This window comes from Dryobates pubescens, chromosome 13 (genome assembly GCF_014839835.1).
Source record: "Dryobates pubescens isolate bDryPub1 chromosome 13, bDryPub1.pri, whole genome shotgun sequence".
In the NCBI taxonomy this organism is placed as follows: domain Eukaryota; kingdom Metazoa; phylum Chordata; class Aves; order Piciformes; family Picidae; genus Dryobates; species Dryobates pubescens.
In genome coordinates, this window is record NC_071624.1 from 4,186,233 (window position 1) to 4,201,633 (window position 15,401).

At 39.6% G+C, this 15,401-nt stretch overlaps 1 protein-coding gene across 1 annotated transcript in view; it reads left to right on the plus strand.

Moving 5' to 3' along the window:
- Positions 1-15,401, plus strand: part of LOC104309989 (glypican-5) — a 390,036-nt gene that overhangs the window by 294,619 nt on the left and 80,016 nt on the right. The gene's annotated exons all lie outside the window — the stretch shown is intronic.

Sequence of the window (15,401 nt, forward strand, 5' to 3'; positions counted from 1 at the left end):
GCTTTGTGAGGGTAAATACTTCAATACCGTTTCCTCTCTGTGTGGAATAATACCAACAAAAGCCAGGTGCTAACAACTCTTCAAGGAGCAATTAAACTATTAATACCCTGGTTTAGGAGGATGTGTGTGTTTGCTTACACGGATAATGGCAGAATTCGGGTGTTCAAAAATAAGAACTTGAATCCTTTCAAGCCTTGACTTACAGTTGGCTTTAGAAATGGAAGACTACCTAATGTCTTTTTTTCCCCTTATTTTGCAATTTATTTAATTAAAATATTTTATGCTGATATCATCCTGGATTTAAAAGAATTATATTTAGAGAACTAGCTGTTTCAGAATTTAGTAGGGTTTATATCCAATTAAAAAGGTAATTACAATTAATTTCAGAGAATAGTTTTGGTTTATAACAGTAAGAATAAGTGCTTCATTGTGCAACAATAGTAATACTGTTTCATAATTAGCTTTAAAATATTGTACTGTATACAGGCCACTAGCAGTAAATCTGTTTTGCATATCTGGATACAATTAAGAGATAAAATGGAATAATCTCATTATAGAGCTTCTTTGCCTTAATAGAATGTTAAAGAAATAAACAAACATCAGATTAGTTGACTTTCCTCTTGCTGCATGTTTGTAAGATGGTGTTTCTAATTGTACAGCCTGTGAGTTTGTTCTGTTTCCTAAACTTAAAACCTGTCAAGTACTTCTGACACAGAGATGTGGTGTGGAGGTGCATGGTTTAACACCAGACTTGGTAGAGTTAAATAATGGTCTTAAAGGTCTTTTCCAGCTGAAACCAATCTATAATTCTATGATCTGACCATTGTTTTGTAGAAGTGGAACATGGCAACACTGGTCGTTGCTTACTTGCTTGAGGTACACAGTGAATTGAGACAGGAATTGAAGCTAAAGCTAAATCCCAAATAAAAACAGGACTTAAAGCTTAATAAGGTCAGTAGAAATACTCTGACTTACCATGGCAGGTTTGGATGAGACATAAATGATAGTTTTAAAATGCCACCAATCCTATCAGTGCATGCTGCAGTGTGAAGTCATGCAGTAGAACAAAAGGAATAAAAGCCTTTCAAAACACACTTCTTGGCAGAGTAGTCATGCTTTTAACAACAGGTCCATGGAAGAGAGAAAAGAGAGGGAAGGATTTTAATGTCAACCTCTAAAATGCTGAATTTAGAATGTAGTAAAAATGTACTACATCTGTCATGTATTTGAAACCTAGATAAAATTTATGTTTACAATTTATGTATTCAGAGACCTGCTTTCAGCATTACAGACTCAGATTGCTTTTAAATAGCTCATTCTCTTCCAGTTCCCAGATAAAAAAATACTACTTTTTCATTAACAAGACATTGGCAGGAGTTCCATCAATATCTGGATTACCATTTTCTAAACATTAGTAAGAAGTTCTTTACTATGAGGGTGATGAGACACTGGAAGGGGTTGCCCAGTGAAGTTGTGGACACCTCATCTCTGGAAGTGTTTAAAACCAGACAGGAGAGATGGATTAGATCATCTTTAGGGTCCCTTTCAACTCAAGCCATTCTATGGTACATTTCTGTTCACAAGTACTAAAAGATCACTCTGGATGGGGTATGTTGCCATGTTCCCAGTTTCCTTTTCCAAATTGCAAGCAGAAGGCTTGGCTTCTTGGTTTTAGGTTCCAATGTGTACCAGGTAGGTAAGCAGAGAAGCGATTCTGTGCTTGTTTATTCCAGCCAGGTCCATTGTACATATCCTTTTCCCTACCTTTTGTTTGGCCAGGGCTTGCTCTCTGTGTATTTCAGCTCATCTTGCAAGGGACAGTATAATCCTATTATTTTGTTTGTCACCTTCTAGCCTTTGGGAATTGTTTCTACATATCAGATAGCTATCTGTTGTTTAGTGCTGAAGGTTTGTTTACTTTTGTTACAATTATCTCTTTGCTTGCCAGATTCATTGTTATCTAACAATACCTTCCCCCCCCCTCCCCCATTCCTTTAATCATAGCAGGCTTAGTTATCTATTCTGTATCATGTGTGTTTAGCCAAATTATTTCATATGAACAAGATGAACAAGTTCTCAGGAAACCAGCATTCTCTTAGGAAACTATGTGTGGCAGAAGATACTTTAAAATGCCAGATTCTCACAGGCCTTGCTAATTACCCCAAGTATCTCTTCTTGGGGAAAGCTGTGGAAACAGCACTGTTTCTCAAGCAGACCCATGTGTTAGTTGTTGGCAAGTACCAACTTTTTAATGACAACATCTGTTAATCATCTCTGAACAAAGCTTTGTTAGGAGGGATTTAAGAAGAGGGAAGCAAGCCATTTAAATCTTGAGCGTGGATGGGGAAGTTGTTCTGTGATTTGCACCGCTTTGGTCCTGCAGGTTTCTGGGCAGAAGGGCAAAGTGGTGTCTTGGTCTGAACCTTGCTTAGCACTCTGTAAGCATAGTCTTCCATGAACTTTGGTCACAAAATGAGTCCACTGACATCAGTGCTTATTCTTAAACCCTCACAGGATCATGAAGGAAGAGGGTGTTGGTACCAAGAAGAGCAGGGATTATGCAGTGCCTTGCAGGATCAAGCCACAGGAATATTTACTAGGAGAGGGATTAGCATCTTGCCATTCATGAAAAGACAGAACAAAAGCAGGTTCTCATTATGCCCTTCCTCTCCTCTCTTCAGAGAAAAGGAAAAATGTTTCAGTGTGTTCAGTGAAAAGTGGGAAGGAAGTTAGTGCAGGGAATTTCACATTACCAGCTGTGCTGCACAGCTGTATGCTGTGATGAGGCCCCACCCAACCAATGAAAATCAACATTACAGGGAAATCATCAAGTAATTAGCCATTAAACAAAGCTTGGAGGAAATATTTAGACCACAGGCAGGGACCATGGTTTAGCGCAAGCTCAAAGTCACCCATATAGCTGTAGGTTCTGTGGAAGTTGTGGACCATTGTGTTGAAGAAAGCTTGTGCTGACACCATGTCTTGGCATGGGTCTGTATACATGCCTGTCTGTAGATGGGAAGGGTTCCTGGGCTTGCTCAACATCATGTATCACTATACAGTGCATGAAGCTGTGTGTTCTGCACAACCAGTATAAGACAGAAATTAATGTAGGTTTCTTTCTAGAGAAACCTCATACAGTTTTGTTGAAATTCATAGGGAATGTGGCTGGTGCTGGACTACAGCTGTCCTCATGGTGGCAAGGCAAGCAAACCACACATGTTAAGGAAAAGATGCATTTTATCCTGACTTTGGGCCTTCCTTCACTGAGCAGCATAGAAAAAGCCAAAATGTGTTGTGTACATGAACTCCGGTTTTGCAACAGATTCACCTGTCTGTGGGTATAATCTATACATGGGTCAAAAACTCCTCCCTCAGTGGGGGCATACATTAACCCCACTCCTTCTGAGATGCCAGGAAACTTTAGGGCATTGAGAAACAGATAGATTTTACCTTTCCCCTGGCAGGCTCCTCCACACAGAGATGGGTTTTGTCCTCATCTCAAGGTTTTATACTGTACTTTAAAACCTTACCTGTCAGTGCCTGCATTCAGTAAACAAAGACTTCCTGTGACATCCCAGCCAGGCTTTGAACATGACCATCTATCAAATGTGCTTTGGTATTGCGGGGTTTGCCTAACGCCAATCTAACGCCAGTAACAGCTTCTTTGTGTACTCCTTCTTAATCATTTAATGAAGCTTCCTCCCTTTAATAAGAACTTCACAATTTCAGGTATCTCTCAGTTGAATATCCTGCTCATTGTCACATTTCAGTGCTCAAGTGGGAACCTCTAACATATTTACTTTGTTAACATATTCAGATGACATGATTCCAGCCCTTGGCTTTTTTCCTTGGACATTTAGATGCTGCACAGCTTCAGTGCGTCTTTCTGCTCTAGACAGAGTATCAGAGGAGATTATCCTGGTTGTAGACTTCTTCTTCAGAGCATATGAGAAGGATTTTTCTTTTTTTTTTCTTTTTTTGCTCCAGAATGCCTTTATAAGTGCAGGCAAGTAAATTTTTTCTGGTTTGTTTCCCTAATGTCTTCTGTCCGATCTGTATCTGCTGTCAACAACTATGGAAAGTTAATGTATTTTTCTCACTGCTCATGAATGTTTTCATTATCTTTTTTTTTTTTTTTCATTTTGAATATCAAGATTCTTTTAGCCTTTATTATGTTATCATTCTCCTGGCTTGTCTGTCTGTTGCAGGCATCGATATTACTGCATGAGCTGTCATTTTAATCATACTTCATTTCCATTTACCATGTTACGAGATGCACTTACACTTGTATTTATCCAAATATGCAGTTGTACAGCTGCTGATTTTGTAATTATTAGTACAAAACATCAATATTCTGAGATCATAATATCTGCTGGCAGTCAGCCATGCTCATCAGCTTCTCATTGCCACATGTCTTCACTTTCCTCACAGATGATCCTGGCTCGCAGACATACAACATTTGTAGTGTCTTCCATCTTCCTGCCTAGAGAAACCTCTCCATCGTGCTTCATCCCCTCTCACTGTCTTGCATAGCCATTTTTCTACATCCTTTGTTGCACAAGATACTTTATCTCCAGTTCCAGATTTAGAAACCCTATAAATTCCTCTATTGCCCTTAGTGTAAATGCCTCATCCTATCCACAAAACAGCACAGGAACAACTTAAGCCCTTGTTCTAAGGCTGATTTTTGAAAACAGTGGTTTCAGTGCTTTATATCTGTTGTTTGGGCTGGTAGGAAGAAATGACCCTCTGCGAACAGAAGCATAGGCAAACCCTGCAGGATGTGTGGGGAAAAGCAGGTGGTAGTTCCATAGCTGCACATTTCTGGCTTTGGCTTCTCTTGTAGAGATATAGTTTGGGTGCAGAGAAAGCCAAAGATACCTAAATAATCAGGGTGAAAAGTACAGGTTTTGATAAATGCTAACTGAACTTGATAGGATCTGATCCTGTGTTCCTTTGGACTCATGGTGTTATCACACTGTTATCTCATGGGCACGCTTGCCTAAGCATTTATCTGAGTGACAGACATTTCCTGTAGCCTCTGTTCTCTGCAAATAGGATCAGAAGATGGTTGAGAGGAAACTTCTGAGAAGAGAATAGGAAGAGAGAGCATGGGAGGGGGAGGCAAGAAAGAAAGACGGACAGACAGAAAAAGGTTTCCCCACCTCTCGATCCCAAATTAAATCTATTTTAGATATTATGTGACATTTTAGTGTCCTTCATTACACAGTATAATTTAAACTGAAATGCATATAAGGAGAGTATAATCATTCCTAATCCTTGCTCAACTTCAGCATTTACATGACAGTTTGAGGTGTAACAAAAAGGGATTTCGGCTCCTTCAGATTTTCCCTCCTAGAACTGAGGTGAGAGAGTTCCCAGTACCGCCAGCTCTCCTGGATCCATACAAGACAGGAGGTTTTGCCAAGTTGTGTAAATGACTTTCTGCATGACCAGATAAATACATTCCCTATAGGGATTTCTCCTAATGCTAATCAGAACCCTAGCTCAAGGAATAACAGACCAACTGCCACATCTGTGACTCTCTGAACAACTTTGGTACTATCTTTAGGACCTTCAAAGAGGTAAAAATGTAATTGGGGAAAATGTAATTTTACCATTTCACCAGAGAAATGTAAGTTACAGCACGTTTTTGATCATTTTAGCAACATTTAGGCACAATTAAAAGCTAAATAATTTTAGTTGCTTGGGGCATAAAGCTTTCCAATGTGCTGTTCTGTGAGGGGAAATGAAACATTGGAGAGATCAGGATAATGACATTTGGGGCTTAACTGTTTGCCGTGGTTCTCTATAGGCACTCATCAGAGACTGCATTGTAGATCACTGAAGGGTAAGGTGCTTTTACCAACATTCTATTAAAAATACTACCAGTAATCTGTCTCCTTTGAATGCACTTACTACAGCAGAACAATTTTTTCTGCCTTTGTCAGCAATATTTTATCTAGTTACTTTCCACAGAAGCAACTTAATGTGTACACATATTTCGGAAATATGTTTTGAAAACTTATTGATCTGATCGTTCCAATGAATTCCCACTCACCAGCATTTATCACAGCCTTTAATAACACTGCCTTTTAAATTTAGTTTTTTAAAGAAAAACATCACAAAGCTGAATGACCCCAAACAGGAGCAACATAGACCACAAAGAGCAGGAATGAAAAGCCGCAACTTGCTATGTGATAGCTAAAACTAGGAGAAAAACAAGCTTTAAGAAAAACTGCTTTACTAAACACATGAAGCAGAACATAGTTCTAGCTTCAGGCCAAGAGCAGTCTGCATGTAGATACTTTGACCCCATACTTGTAATACCTGCTGCTGTGAGAGCCATTTGTGAGCATCAGGATGGCGCCCAGAGTTAAGAGGCCAAGCTAAATGGAGACTGAAAATGATCCTCCTCAAATAACTCTCAGAAGCTGTGTGATTTAGATCCTTGTGACAAGAAATTCACTTAAGAGCTGTAATATCTTGGTCATGCCAAGTAGTGATAGGATAAATGTGAAGGCTAAGGCAATTTGCCCCCAAAACACCATAAAGCCAAAATTAATTAAGAGGAGTTAACAATGAAAGGTCCTTCAAATTGCTTCAAAATAGATAACTCATATAACTTAATGGAAGCTCAGTTTAAAATGCTAATGCCTTCATGCTATCCGTTATCGACCAATCTTGCAAGTGTAAGGAAAACATTCACCTGCTTGTCAGCCTTCATGCCACACAAGGGAACACTTACTTGGTGACAATCAAGTGACAATGCTGTTAGCACCCTCTTTGTGTGTGTGTGTGTGTGGACTTCCCTCGTCTTCTTGAGTCCCTGTCTGCTCCCCAGTGAAAGCAGGAGAGTGAGGAGCTAAAGACAGTGAATCACTGTGCCGATGAAGCCCCATGCTTTGGTTTAGGGTTTCAGTACTATCCAGAGCTCTGTCTGAGAGAAGCAATGTGTTTGCCTGTGGTGATCGTAGAACTACAGAATGGTTTGAGTTGAAAGGGATCTTCGAGATCATCCAGTTCCAATCCCCCTGCCATAGGCCAGGACACCTTCCACTAGACCAGCTTGTGCAGGGCTTCATCCAACCTGGCCTGGAACACCACCAGGAAGGAGGCATTCCATGACCTCTATGGGCAACCCTTTCCAGTGTCTCATCACCCTTACTCTAAAGAATTTATTTCTAATATCTAGTCTAAATCTGCTCTCCTCAAGCTTCAATCCATTCTCTCTCATCCTATCTCTACAAGCCCTTGTAAAAAGTTCTTCCACAGTACTAGGTATCTGGAGGAAAAAAGCCCCACCCATTTCTCCAAGGAAGAAAGAAAGCTTATTCCAAAGGTAAATGATTCCAGGTTAATTAAGGAAAGTTTGTCAATTACTGCAACCTTAAAGGCTTTAAGAAACCCTCTTCTATCTCTCGTTGCATTCAAGTGAAAGGCAGATAGTGCAGCTGTTTGGCAATGGAAATAGAACTCAAAGTCAGCAACAAATTAAAATGCGGTTTCTGTTTCTCCCTGCTGCCACCTTCCTTTGTTTTATGATTCATGAGAAAGCCTAAACAGTCACTGTTCTTTTAAAGGAGGAAAATAATTGCTTTGGTTTGTTTTCCTTCCCTCTCTTTAACCAGTGTTTCTTAGGGATGTTTTGTCTTTGCTTTTAGGGAGAAAATACCCTGAGTACACCAGGTATGCCATCTGAGGTTCTGTGATTGTCCATTTTAAGCTGTAATAATACTCTTTAAAAGAGCTCCATTGTTCCTGAAGCCAACAGATATGCCATCAGAATGTCTTAGCCGTGAAATTTAGGATCAAAACAATACCCTGAAAGAAAGCATGGTTCAGTTTTACAGTAACAGCACAGTACAAGTGCTCTGTATTCTACACTCAATTTACTACTACAAGGACAGAACTTCAGGCTGAAGCATGTGACGTATCAACAGGATCAGGAATTTATAGGCCTCGATCTGTCTGCCTTAAGATCAAGGTACTTATAACCAGCTGATGATCTTGCATGTAGTTCAATACCTTCCTTGCAAAGAATTCAAAGATTAGGCACATTATTGCTCAGCGGGTGATTTAGCATCTGGGTTATCCCACAGTGTCTCCCCATCTACTGGATTTTAAGTGTTTATTTCTGTTCTTCGATCCTGAAAGCAGTTAAACAATATTTCCCTGAAATTTAACACTTCCCAGAATGGATAGGACATTTGACACCTTTTAGAGGCACCTTTCAGAGGGATTTCAAGATGTTGTGCAGATCCAAGGAGGCCATAATGCCAACTGCTAGCCCCACCCCCCAGGAACTGGTTACGTCTTGCAGTTAAAAACCTGTTTGTTTTTTTCCTGTGTGACATTCTGGAGTGTGGAGCATGAATCTGTGCAAACTGGGTGAAGTCTCTAAATTATGGATTACTAAAGGTCTTCATCATAGGTCTTAGGGCTGGGAAAGTTAGTTGTATAAAAGATCCTACAGCACCTCTTCTAACACTTCAGTCTGGTTTCCTCCATTTGCCTCAATTACATCTCGTGTGTAGCTGTATCAGAAGCTTTTCTTGTTCTTTTTCTAGTCCTAGTTCAGGTTCCAGGATATCACAATCTGAAAACGCTTTCTGTCTTTGTCTTCCTGTCTTTTAGGGTTTAGACACATTTTCCAGAATTCTATGGGCTGTCTTTAATCAGTCTCTTAACTCCCCTATTGTGCTTGTTCTTCTGTGAATGTCTAATAGTTTGTCAAGCTAAATTTGAATGATTTCTGAAATAAAACACCATAAGGAGCCAAGCAGATTTGAATATGACTAAATGGTATTTGGAAATTAAAAGGATTTTTTTTTAATCCCTTGAGGTATCTTGTGTCGCACTAGAGTTTGTTTACTTTGTAAATAAACACTTCTGTCAAATTTGAAAGTTACTCTTCATTTCAAGCAAGATTTAAGTCCATTTCCAGTGTTAATGCTTTCTGAAAGGATGTTCATTCTTGATCCAAATATGATTTGCACAAGCAAATGTACTTTGCACAAACAACCTACAGTGGGTAGCGGCAACAGAGGAGACCCAGTTGTCTGGTACTGTTTAGAAGAAACATCATTATTATTGTGGAAGAGGTGAATGCAGTAACTATATGTTAGCAGTAACCATATATTCTAGTAAGCAAATATCTAATTTTGCATAAACAGATAGTACAATTCCTGGTGCTGTACAGGTGATACATTCTCATGTAAAGTCCAGATGAAGCATGGATGTTGAACATCCAGGTAGCTACTTTTTCAGACTATTCAATTTAGTTGTAAAAATCACTACACTTTCTCAAAATCCTTTGAATTGTTGATCAGAGGTTTCAGTTAATTCACAAAGATAAATAGGATCAGATCAGTATGGGCAGTGACAAATTCTGAATTACTAGAAGGTAGGTACAGTGAAATCATCTGATGAAGAAGGTGAAATTCCCCATTGCGCATGGCCAAGGCTTAGCCATTATTTGCAGAGAACCTCAGAAATTCTGTTTTCAAAACTATTTGCTGTTCATCTTTAAATTAAAGAGACTAAAGAGAATTTGCTGTTGTGGTATTGACACTGCCAAGTGATAAATCATCATATGATATTTATAGCCCCAAATTAAGACTGGTGACTCACACGCACTGCTGACCATTTAGTAGTCAAGTCCTAATAATCCAATCTGGAGCAGTAGGGAAAGGAATAGCTTTCTGATGTGAAGTCAGACAAGTAATTTCCTATTTAAAATTTGATTAGATAAAATCTTTTGAACATGTGCCTGTAAAGGAACAGCCTGTTTAAATATTTATGCTGCTGCAGCACATGCAGTAGGCTGTTACAACTGCAGCCAGCACAAAGAGCATTTGCACTAACCTGGACGTGTAGAGTGCCCACAGCTACATGGTATCAGGAGAAGTCTCTTACACAATAGAAACATTAGTACTGAAGGGGAAATGCTGTTTTCATCCTATAAAACCCCACAAACTTGCTTTTGTATTGAAAAGATATCCAAAACAGAACCATGTGGTAACAGGCAATTGGAAGATTGTTAATTTAAGGGAATATTATTGTAGCTTTTTAATACAAAAGGAAAAACAGAGATCCAAGCTGGAATATTGTGCCACATGCAATAAAACCTCTAGAAAGCTTGATATATTCAGCCAGAAATTTCCTCTTGATTTAAGGGCAATACATTATAGAATTCAGGAAAACAATAAAGGCCAGAAAAAAACTCAGATGGGGAAGTTTGGCCTAATTCTGACCCACTAATCATCACTGGGAATTTTGCCTTAGAATTAATGAGATAACAGGTTGAGCCAGCAAATGAAGGGTTAGATCCTGCCACCCTCTGTACTGCGTAGGATATTATCCTGCAGTACTGGTGCTTACGCCTGAGGGGCTGCCTGCAAAGTTACTGCTCAGAATGAGCTTTAGTGACTAGTCTAATCTGTGCCAAAACACAGAAAATGGCATTGTTTTGGGTTGCAGAACAGTGATGCTGTCTTTTTCTCATATCCTGATTTCTATAATTTACAGAGGTCATGGCAGCATTTGAGAATCAGCTATGGATAATAAAGCATGCTGTCAGAACTGGGATACCCTCCCATTTCAAGTTCCAATAGAGAATCCCATTACAACAGCGTGGTACAATTGTAGCCAAGCTGGAGCATTTGTCACTCATCATAAAAAATCCTCTCAGAATAGTCCTGGGAACTGAATGTTCATGTTACATTCACACATTTATAAAATTTTGTGTTTTTGAAAGTGACCAACTGCTCGTGTTCACTGGAAGTTAGTTTTTCTCTTTTTCTCTTCATGGACCACTTCAGGTTTTATTAAAGCCACAGGGACTACATTTACTTCTTTTGGACTGTGTGGTGTGAAAACCAGTCATGTGTACCTGCCAGTCTGGTAAATATCTGCTGCATCTGTGTTCATTCCACTCACCTTCAGTTGAGGGAGTTTTTCTTGCCAATTTCTTGCCTTACCCCTGAGGAGAGGGGGGTTTCTGCTACACTCCTGCCAGTGTAAAAAGTCATTTCCATTCTGTTCTCCTAGCAGAGTCTGGTTTTAGGACTGAAGGCAGGGATGTTACTGCCTGCTATGGGTCTTTTCCTGCATTCTCTGTGCATCTTTCTGGGTTTCATTACAGCCCTCTAAGTTATAAAGTGAAGCATGAAACCAGGCAAGGTACTGCCTGAGTTTTACTTTTCCAAAGCTGAGGAAAAACCCTGAGCATCAACAGAGGCTCGTAGTCACAAGTCTTACAATCATATTCAGTATGTATTTGGAGACTTTTGCACTTCTTCGGTTGGCATTATCACATCTATCTATGTTTTTCCAATTGGACAAGAAAGTGTGTGGCATTGCATGTAAGAAAAGCAGACAGCTTTTCAAGAGTCTCAAGTATTGAAATCCAGTTATTGCATCCACAGATTCAGTAGTTGTTCATGAATCGTAGAATAAATGGCAAGTACCGCAGGGACATCTTCAACTAGATCAGGCTGCTCTGACCCCCACTCAACCTGACATGGAGTGTTTCCAGGAACGGGGTATCTACCACCTCTATGAGCAACTTGGGCCAGTGTCTCAACACTCTTGGTGTAAAAAAAATTCATTATTTCATCTCCCATTTTTTAGCTTAAAATTAAAGAACTCTCCTCTCTTTAACAACCCCCCCCCCCCCCCCCCCCCCCCCAAAAAACACTCATGTTGATCCCTGTGGACTCCTGATCCGCTGGTCTTAGGAATGTGGTTTTCACAGAGCAGAGTGTTTCCTGCTCAGGTCTTTTAGTGCTTAGAAGGGATTCCTGCACTGGTAAGCAGCATGTGAGAGTCCTCTGAATCTCCCCTGTTCCCAGTGAATCTCTTGAATACGCGGTCCTATCCAGCTGAGGAGGAAAGTATTGACTGCCTTCAGACTGTTTTAAGGCTTTGTCACTTGACATAAACTCCACATGGATATCATGAACTGGAAAGAGCTTAATCAAAAAGCCCCCCTTTAATCATATTCCGAGGTCCTGTGACATCTCAACAGATCCTTGACAGCTTGTCAGTAAATGAAAAAGATGCGTGACACTAATGGGGACACAATGGTGGTTCGGTTCCATACCCAAATGCATCACCAGGAAATGCCCAGTGGGAGTCTCTCCATTAATCCAGAAAACCCTGAGTAATCAATGTCCATCCATGAGCCTGAAAAAAACACAATCCTTTTGATTTAATGCACAAGCCTAGGTCCTGTCAGCTGAACTTCCTACTTTAAAATCAGTTTGCATACTCTTTTGCAAGCAAATTTGCATAATCTGTGTCACAACAAAAATTGGATGCGTGTTGTATCAAAGAAGATTTGAAATGAATTTTTTTTAAACTGCAGATAAGTCATAAAACTTATTTTTGCAAACCATGTGAAAAATGTATTGTGAACTGTAAAGAAGCCTCCTGAAAAGAGCAAACACACCACTGCAAGAAAATATTTTTCTCTCTGTGTAAATACACTGGAGCCCCATCAATCTGCAGAATACATCAAAAGAAGGGTTTGTAAGAAATAAGCAAGTTATGGATTCCTCGAGTGACAATTTTGTTCCACAGATTATGCAAACATTATGTATGCTTCAAGTTGCACTTTATTAAAAATGTAACTCATGATAAAATAGATGTAACATTTGAATAGCAATTTGGAATTTATATTATTCTTACCATATAAAATAATATTGGAAAAAATGAATTGAGCTAACACAAGTGTATTCAATATGCATGAAATTTCTATTTAGTCTGGAAAATGCAGAGCAGATAGATAGTAGCCATTTCCCAGTGCTGTAATTACTGTGTCACCATTTGTAAAGCATTTATGTAAAGTACAATCCTTCTGGCTAACCATGTGCAGACTCTCTTCATCTTGTTAAAAATCAAATCACTGAGTTCAAATCCTTTACACTGCTCTGATATTGATGAGTGCAATATAATCCATCACTACTTCTATTTTATATTTTCAAATGCAATCCCTTACTTCTTTATGTGTTCTTTTTTAGACAGACTTATGTATTACACACATAGCAGCAGACTATTATTTTTAAATAAATGAATTCTTCTTTATTTGTTCCCTCATGTTACAAAGAAGGCCTGGACACTGGCACAGGCATGTGTTTACTCAAGGGTTCTTTCTCCTCTTTTGCAGACGTGCACTGATTTTGGTGGAGATTTCTGGGCTTTCCTGAAAGAGCCTTAATGTTAAATCCTGGCAATGATCCCCTGTCCACACTGGTCACAGCTGTTTCAAACTAGCTGATGCTAACAAGTAAATAGGTAGACAGTCGAAACAGAAATTCTTCCCTAGCTAACATTCAGGTTCTCTACACTTTTCATTTTACTTGTTCCTCATGCATCTCTCATTGATTTCCGAGATTTGGGATGTGGTCATAAGTTAACTTTGGAGACGGAAGGCTTTCCCTTGATAATCCCTTGTTGGGCTTGGCCTCTTTCATGTGCAGGAGCAGATCATGTGTTCATGCCCTTTGCTGAGCCATAAGGAACATCTCAGTGCAGATCTTGTACAGCAGCTCCTCTGGCAGGTCTGCCAGCAGAGCATTGCAAGAGCAAGGGGTGAGTGCTGGGAGGAGTAGTTTGCAGAATCAGAGATCCAGGGCATGTTGGCATGCCTGCCCATGGCATGCAAACAGGAGCTCCTTGTACTCTGGTCTGATATAGTCAGGTTAGTGTGGCATTAGCAATCCCAACTAGTTGATCTGAGACCTCAGTGAAGCTTAATAGCTTGCAGCACAGCTGTATTAAGCCTTGGAAATGTGTGTTTGAGGTGGTGTGGAGAATGGCAGCGGAAGCTCGCAACTGCCTGCCACAGCAGGTCCCTCTATCTTGCATTTGCAAAATAAGCAGATACGTAATCTGTTTTCTCCCGGGGTCTCATACCACTCATGGCCGTTGTACACGTGTTATAGGTAGACTACATTAACACTGCAGTCTTAGAATGTAAGGCTTTTGTTCTTGGAAGGTGTTAAGATATTATGAGCTTAAGGAGATTTGTCCTGAAAAGAACTTAGAGAAAATTGCGCAGCATTAACGCCTTAAAATGCCCATCATCAAATGGATGGCTGCTGAACTCTCAGGCAGCGTGTGTGGTAATGTAGTAATTGAAGAATCTGTGGGAAGCTCACACCTTTTTCTGCCAGTAGTGTATTAAGACTCTCTTAAATTCTTCTTAGGCTAACATAGTGCACGTGTTGCTCGGTGCTAAGGAAAACTAGTTGTTAGAGTTTGTAGATAAATAGACTATTGCCTTGGTTTAGTTGAATGTTTTTTAGGGAAGGAAAAAAGATACAAACGTGACGAAATTAAATGACTGCAGATTAATAATACAAATGCACCAAGAGTGCAATTTTGTTTGGCTTTTCAAGAACATATATATTAGGTCTGGACTAGATCTAGACCAAACTAAGAATATCATTTCAAAATGGACAGCGGGAGCCACTTCCCAGAAATCCAAACTGCATGTAAATTAACAAAACCTCTATGCGAAAACTGGTCGGATGCTTTTAATATTATTTAGCTGCTAAAGCAGTTGCATGTGCAGTAAACCAGCCACATGGCTGCAGTTATCTTTTTTCCTGTTCAGTCTAATAGGTTGTAAAATAATGTTAGAAGCAAATCTCAGGAAGTGGGGAGATGCGTGTGGTTAGAGCTTTCTTGGGGGCTTCAGTTTTGACAGTTTGTTCAGGGAGAAAATTATTTGATCTGTTGGCTAGAAACCAGATGTGTGAGCATGTGTGGATTAATGGTTCTATTGTGAAGTGAAACTAGCTAGGCTTTGAGATTGGGAGGGAGGGTATATTTCTGTTTAATTAAGTCACCTTTGATCTGGCTATAATAAGAGTTTCGGATTAGCTCCACAGAGTAGCTGGAGGTGTTAAACACCTATGGAAATTTTAGATCCACAGAGTAATTCTAATTCAGTGTGGAATAGTCTCACACGGTGGTACAAAGGGTTTGCATTCTCTCCAGCACCAGGTAAATGTGGAGCCCCTAAACCCATGATCTTTCCAAAACTACATTTTACTTCACCTGTCAACTAGTGAGAATCCTGTGGAGAGCTCCCACAGACATTGTTTCTCACAGTTTCTCATTAAAAATGCTAAGAAATAATAATAATGAGAAAACATTTTTCTAAGTGCTCTTCTTTTTCAACCTCACATCTTCCCTTTATTCCAGTCAATCCAAAAATTCCAGACTATTAATATTACAGGGCATTAATGGAGCTCCACAGGATCTGTCATCTTAGTTAACATCAGCTAAATACCTGCCTTTAGTATTTTCATCTTTTGAATAGGTCTTTCTAAAAATCACACAGGTTTTCAATGCAGCAGTGTTATCAGCAAAAGAATTAATTGCTG